At 41.6% G+C, this 7,500-nt stretch overlaps 1 protein-coding gene across 4 annotated transcripts in view; it reads right to left on the bottom strand.

The window, feature by feature from the left end:
- Nucleotides 1–7,500, bottom strand: part of foxp2 (forkhead box P2) — a 115,445-nt gene that overhangs the window by 106,711 nt on the left and 1,234 nt on the right. The gene's annotated exons all lie outside the window — the stretch shown is intronic.

The raw sequence follows: 7,500 nt of genomic DNA, 5'->3' as shown, positions 1-7,500 counted from the left end.
ATGGTTAAACTTATTCTTTAAGCAGTAATGTACATGATTTACAGTGAAATGATAACTTGATTTAGTTTGATGTGAATAAATACAGCTATAAAACCAACAGTTTTGGATGGCCTTCAGACGTAAAAATTTAACACCCCCATTCCTAAATTATTTGCTCCCACATACACTTCAACACCTTTAGGCTGTATATGTGTCATATTTTATTCACTAGAAAAGCACCTGACATCCCATTAGTCTGCATAACCTCCAATTCTTGGATTTCCAAATACCACACGTGTCTCTTTGCCAAATATAAAACCATTGGTAAATTCTATCAAACTATAAATATGGCAAATGCATTCAAGTATTCATGAAGGCCTAATAATGCTATAGGCTAATATTTACATAAAGCACCCGCACACTAAGTCAAGATAAACTATTTAAGGCCCGGGCTGCAAATACCTCCACACTGCAGAAAAAAGGGAAGCGTCCTGCCATGAGAGACGACATTATGCTAACAAGTCAGATTACTGTACACAATAACTTTATCTTAAAAGTAAATACCATCCTTGGGTTGGGTGTTATGGAAAGTCACTGGCAATATTTCTGTGGGGACCAAACGCTCCTTATCAGCATTAGTCGAGCGATTCAGGCCTGCCCGAAGAAAGATGAGTCTTCAAACTCATTCTATTCATGGTCAGACGTGTAATTACCCTCAGCTCACAGTCTAGACGTAACCGCTTTCACAGTATTTAAGACCCTCCCTATGCAACGCACGGACGCTGGCTCCCACCACAGAGCCCCGTGCGTTAAATCTGCGGGCAGATAAATTAGCGAAGAATGCAATAAAATAGACACAATGAGTGGAACTTTATCCTCCCTGCTGCTAAATGAGATTTCTTTGAAATGCAGATCAGTGGCTCTAGATTAGTGAATTTTAGCTGCTGTCAACATCATAACAAAATACAAATGCGATTGTTCGCCACTGCCTTATCTCCTTGCTTCCATCTGTTGGCTGGTTATTTACTCCCCCCTGATTTACTATGCAGATCTAAATAAGTCGCATCAAAAGGAGGGCTTACTGCACAATGCCTTCTTAAGCTTCGACATCAAGGTATTTGAAAAACCGGTAGTCACATGAAAAGGCTGCCCATCAAAGGCACATCTCTAATGAACTCTCCCGTATCAGAGGGGGCTTGCGGGGCCCTGGCTTTAATACCATCTGTGTGGTGAGAGAGAGGCAAACCTGAGAGCCAGACCCACCAAGCCGAGGTGGAGAAAGACAGGAGAAAGAGGAAGGCCTGCGTTATCAGATGAGATTAGCTCAGTGGCGAGGCTAGTTATAGGTTTTTCCATCCGTTCATCAAACTTTTAAGTGTCGGCTGAGGGAGGCACTTCAAAAAAAAAAACACACATCAGTGGTACAAGATTAGAGCAATTCGAAATGGAGAAAGATGGGCCACATTTTTTTTCTCAAAAACTGAAGCGAACTAACCCGGACAAGGCAAAGATTCTTTAAAATGAAAGAATTTCAAACAGTGTCAATAACTGCATGTTACCATTGGTGGATTACTCGTGGTCAGAGGGAGAGGATGAGAAGAAGCATACTCTACTATCAGAGAGCTTTGGCCATCTCCACAGAGATTTTGCTTTATGCTCGTGCAAAACCTTTAATTTCATGGTGTATTTGTTGCATTCAGCACACAGGACGGATTACAACCGACAATCTCCAGACTTGCACGGAGAAAAATAAACTGCGTGAAGGGATCATGATTTGTAGCCCCGCCGCCACCGCCGCTGCCACCACCACCGACCTGCTTATTATCCCCGCGTCTGGATGAAGGGGAAGACCCCCACTGACGAGCTCCCAGTTTACCAGTGAACAATTAGCCCCGGAGCAGGAGCGGGCCTGGCGCTGGCACATGTGGTTAAGTCGCGAGCATTGCGGGAGAGCGCCAGATGATGAAGGGATGAGGATGGGAGGAGGGAAAGGAGGAGAAAACGTTGCATGGGTGGAGAAGAATGGAACAGGCGCGTGGCAGGCACGTGCTTGCCAGTTTTGACTTTGAAATGTGTCCTTCCTCCTCAGCATCTGCTGTGCAAAAATATTCACACCTCCTTTACTTTTCCACATCAGTTTACAACAGCCGACTTTGCTGTATTTTAGTCATCATAGATCAAAATAAAGGTTGTGCATATTTGTAAAGTAGAAGCAAAATGAGAAACATCTTGGAATCACTATGTTTGGGAAACCCTGGACACATGCAAAGCTTACAAAAAGTTGCACACATCTAGACACAAAGTAGTTTTAAACTATTTTGAAAAATCATGTCATTTTCCTTCCACTTTGCAATAACGCTTTACTTCCTGGCCCTCTTTCAATTATTTTTGCTGCTTCTACAAATTTTCTCTTGGGGTTATTTTTTTTTTTGTTTTATCTTCCATTTGATAATGTCTCTGCAGAAGATGATGCTGCTTCTACCAGGTTTCACTGTGCCAATGGGTCATTTAAAACAATATACATGCATATTGTTTTTTTCACAGCAGACAAAGACACATATTGTTAGAGAGAGTGACCTCTAAGGCTTGCTGCTAATTATCTTTTTGGGTCTTTTTTTTAGGACCCATTCAAACTGAACTGGTGATGTGAAGGCACCTGGTGGCTGAGATCCAACTACTCCGCGCACCCCTAACCCTGCCCCAAGCATCTTTGTTGCTGCGTGGCATGCCAGTTGGGCTCAGTGCCAGTCGCATTTGCAACCACAAGGGACCCTCGTCTTTTCGCCTTGCCTAATGAAATGACAAAACAACAGATTTGCATATGCAGAAACAGGTGTTGTAACAGGTTTGATTCCTCTTGACCCAAGTCGTGTTAAAGAGAGCAAGAGCATAAAAAAAAAAAAAAAGTTTATGACCAACAGCTGCCTGGGGGTATTTAGGCTCTGGTGGGCACTCAAGTCTGCACCATCTGCCCTCCTGTTTGCCAGAAGTGACAATCTAAATTAAAACCCACTCATCAAATATCATAAAAATAAGCCATTGTTTTGCTAGCTCCATATGTTTTGACTATTTCATTTCATTTTCAAGAGTTGCAGTGGAAGCTGAACTTCACGGCCTATGACTGTGATTCAAGGAAAATCCAGGAAGGCACACAGAAGGCTGTAATTACCCGCCCACCGATCTGCTGCTTTCTGACCAAAGCCATGCGTCATCCTACACATTAGCCAAGTCTGTCCGACCCACATTGCAAAGTGGTGGAAACAACTGCCATTGTTTAGAATAAGATTAGGGACTGAAAGGATGAGCGGTGTTCAGATGATGAGAGGAGATGCGTGCCAGTGTGGCAGTGACAGAATCCAAAAAGTTAAAAAGACGCATTCGTACAAATGTCAAATGTCTCTCCTCTACATTTGACCATATTAAGTCCTGACACAAATGGGGCATGACTTGCAGCTAGTGTACAACAACCTTTGCCTGACCATGGTCCTCTACGCCACTGCCCCCACTACTGAGCTCCCCCCCATTTGCATTATGCCTCCTGTTTTTGTTTAGATGGGTGAGACAGAAGGAGCAAACCCGAGACAGTCATGACCCTGCGCGAGTGTTGTAACTTGGTCTAAAGCTATGCCAGCAGAAGGCAGCACCATATGCCTTCAGCCTCGAGCTGGATGCTCTTTCTGCAGCCTAATGTGCCTGTCAAAAACTGTTATTGTCATTATCCCTCCACCCCCCACCCATGTTTTTTTCTTTCACCCACAACATGTTCAAAGTAAACAGATCTTTTTCTCCTTTTCTGAGTCTTTATTTTGTGACCTTTTCCTTTTATACATCTTGATAAAACTCAGCAATACAAAACAGTATATTTTTATTGTTAAAGCAGCTATGCTAGTTCTCAATTATGGGGAATTAATCTTTGTACAAGTAAATAATTCAGGCTTTTTCTGGCTGTGATTTGATGATGGCGCATAACACTTCTCACTTTTCTTACATTCAAATAATGTCTTGACAACAGTCTGTGCATTCAAACAAGGGCTGAGGTAGCTACTGCTCTTGGCTATAGTGATGCCTCGCATGATGTCTGACTGTTTACGAGTGACAAGGCTGATGGCTGAATTTGGTCTGAGCAACATCGACCTTGCCTCTTACCACAAGTGACCCTCTGTGTCTTTTAGTCAGGGCTAGACCCCAAAACTGACATTTTTCACACTGTAAAAACAGTGATGCCTCAAACACTGCACTGACCTGCAAGTAAACATGCAATTTTTGAAGTAAAAGAGAACCAAATACAACCTTTGGTCTGTGCCCAGTAGTATTTGTTTTAATGTGGATGTTACGGCTCTCTGTCCAGGGCACCAGTTTGTTTAGGGGCGCCACAAGAAATACAAAACTGTAAGAATATTTTTTGGGAATTTTTGCATTGTAAGTAATTCACTACATCTGGCTAATGACTCTAAAGTTGATAACTGACTTAAGATTCATATTCAGTTATGGACTGCATTTGATTACCTATAGTACAAAAATCTTAATTTGGCATAGCTGTGCTTTACCAAATTAAGGTAAAGCATGTATAATTATATTTTAATAAATTAGTGTACGCCTTCCGGTAAGGCTCATTTTTCAGATTAAAAGTATTCTTTGAAAATCACCTTTAAGCAGGCATTTTGAGATGCTTTTTGCTAAGCCAGCAATTCTGTATTAAAAATTGTGTCAACGTGTTTACATTGGCTCAAAGACATCAGTCTGTGTCTGTGTGTAATTAACCTATATAATGTTTTTTATATCTATGTATACATGTAAAGATGCGTAAGGAATCACTGCAAGGACAGGGGTAGCACAGTAAAGAGGGCAAAAGGACTGCTGCATAAAAACCTTGAAACATTTTACATGCATTTAAAAATCACTGTTTACACAACCTTCAAATCTGTTTTCCTTCAACTTTTCTTGAATATCCCTTTTCCATTTCATGTTGGCCATTTGTTCCATTTGTTTTTGGCTTTGAGAAACCCAAAGCTGACAAACCAAACATGACATCTGACATAAATGAAAACAAAGGAAAAAAGGAAATTCTACACTAGATTATAAACTGCAAGCGAGTAGGTTCCAACAATCTCCTCTATAATCCACATCCCCTGACCCCACCCTGTACAGCTTTCTCCAGCCAAGGAGTCACATCGGTTCTTGTCGACTCACAGTCAGTCTGGTCGGGCTTTAAGAAGTGACCCAGAGCGTAACTAAAAAAGTCTGAGCCGTCTCCAGACTCTTAGTAACTGGGGCACACAAAACATCATTACCGTGATGTGGATAATTACAGCGCAAAAAGGGGTGGCCTCTTAAGCATGTAATGCACTCTTTTATCTTAAGAAGTCAATCTCTCTCAGCCTGACAGCTTGCAGCGTATGATCCTGGTAAACAAATGCTTTTGTGCGGCACAAAGTGCCATTAAAGGCCAAAACTGTCAACACAGATTCCATCCTTACTTACAGAGACAAGAGAATCAAAGTGCGAGAGTGGGGAAGGCGGAAAAAAAAAAAAGCAGGCTTGATCACTTCAGGTTGTTTTAACTTGCATAGGGGTTGTCATGGAAACATTTCTATGAGGTTAACAGAGATAAAAACCTGAACAGGTGCCATTTAAAAGCCTTCACGTTCTGTAACAGAGCAAAGTTAGCCATCCATGAGTAGTTTTAGTAGATTTGGGCTCTGGGATGTATTTAGGGAAAGTGATGCTGGTGTACCACTCTCTTAATAGTATTAACCACTTTCCCTGAAATGTAACAACACCTCAAGGGGTTTCGCGAGCAGGCTGTGTAATTACAGAAGGAGTTGGGGGTGGGGAGGGATGGGAGATGGTGAAACTCAAAAGCGAAGAAACAGTCCGAAAACAGTTTGTAATCTGCTTTCCAGTGATGATCTAAAATTATTTTATATCCAAATCACTCAGCAACTGCCATCGTAAAGGGTTTCTGTATTCACCAGGAACGGCGTGTAAAGTTTTTAATTGATGAACAAATAAAAAGCTCCCTCCGCTTCGCCTCAGACAGAAGCAATCATTTCCATATTTAAGACGCAATCCTTGCAAACAGCCAGCGTTCATCGAGCTGAAAGCAGCCCGAATCTTAATTTTGATAAATGATTGAAACATATGACAGGGTATACACATTAATCCTGTGGAGGACATTCATTTTCCTATTACCATAATGTAGAGCACGACCACCCGATGATGAATGCAGCAATCAAAAAATGGGACGCGGCGAGAGAGAAAGGAGAGCCGGGGTAATAAGTGCGCTGCTCCCAACATTGGTCACTCTCCATCTCTCCTATTGCCTTCAGGGGGGAAAAAACACAATGCCTCCTAGTGACCTCGCTTACTACCATACATGCCAACAACAGGTAAACAAGAGAGCAGAGCAGGACCAGCTTTAATTATGTCCTAAGAAATCATAAGAGGGGGGCACTTGAATAAAGGGGCCTATTGTGCACGGTCGCCAACATATTTCATGAGGGGCATTTATTGCCGCTTTGGCCTTTGAAGAGTGAGAGCTGCTGAGTGAAACTGTGTGTGTGGGGCTGGGGGGGCTTAGGAGGGATTTGCCCACACCTGCATAACTGGGGAAGGGGAACACCTGTGCACCCTGCAGCCTGAACAAGAAAGGTGGCTGCAGCTAAATCCGAGGGCTGAAAGCTGATCAGAGGACAGGCCTGAAGAGCGTGTTAGAATTTTCTGAAAACAAAAAAGGGCTATTTTCTTTTTTTTCTCCACCTCCCCCCCTCTGTAATTAGAAGAGCAGTGACGAGACACTTAAGAGTATGAGGAGAAATTTAGCATTGAGCTGTGATTGCAGGATCTTCATGATAAGACTTAATATTCTATCCCTTTTTGACTTGGAGTGGAATATTGAAAAATGGAGCATGCATCAACGGTAAGGTGATCACATTGCTGATAATATCTATCGATAAGGCTTTCGCCAGTCCTACCTGAAATCTAAATTTTAGCAAATAATTTTGAATGTGTGTGTACTTTAAAAAGAACAACGAAGGCAATTTAACAGAGAAAAACATGTACAGCTCTTAGAAACTACTGTAAAATTATCAGTTTCTCTGGTTTTGCTACTTACTGGTACGTGTTGTGAAAACAGTTTCTTTTTTTTTTTGTTTTATTCTATGAGCAACTGACAACATTTCCCCAAAACTGCAAGTATAAGTAATGTAATTATACAAAATAACAAGCAATCAAAAACAAGTAAAAAGATTTGATTTTCAAACCTTAAATGACACAAAACAACGTCATACTCATTTTTAAACACAAAAGAGTGATTTTAACTTGTAAAGAGTTCAGACAGAGATATTTTTTATGCATTCCCAATCACAAGTTTTATATTTCTCTGTTTTTCCCCATTGCAGTTGAGTTGGGTTGATCACCTAATCAGTACCTCATTAGGAACAACAGGGGTTTGCTTTTGTGATGGAATTCAACAGACACTAGAATGGATTTGTTTACGGTGGTCTTTCTTTACGACCCCCC

Source organism: Poecilia reticulata, linkage group LG23 (assembly GCF_000633615.1).
Source record: "Poecilia reticulata strain Guanapo linkage group LG23, Guppy_female_1.0+MT, whole genome shotgun sequence".
NCBI classification, from domain to species: domain Eukaryota; kingdom Metazoa; phylum Chordata; class Actinopteri; order Cyprinodontiformes; family Poeciliidae; genus Poecilia; species Poecilia reticulata.
This window is presented reverse-complemented; position numbering and strand designations above follow the sequence as displayed.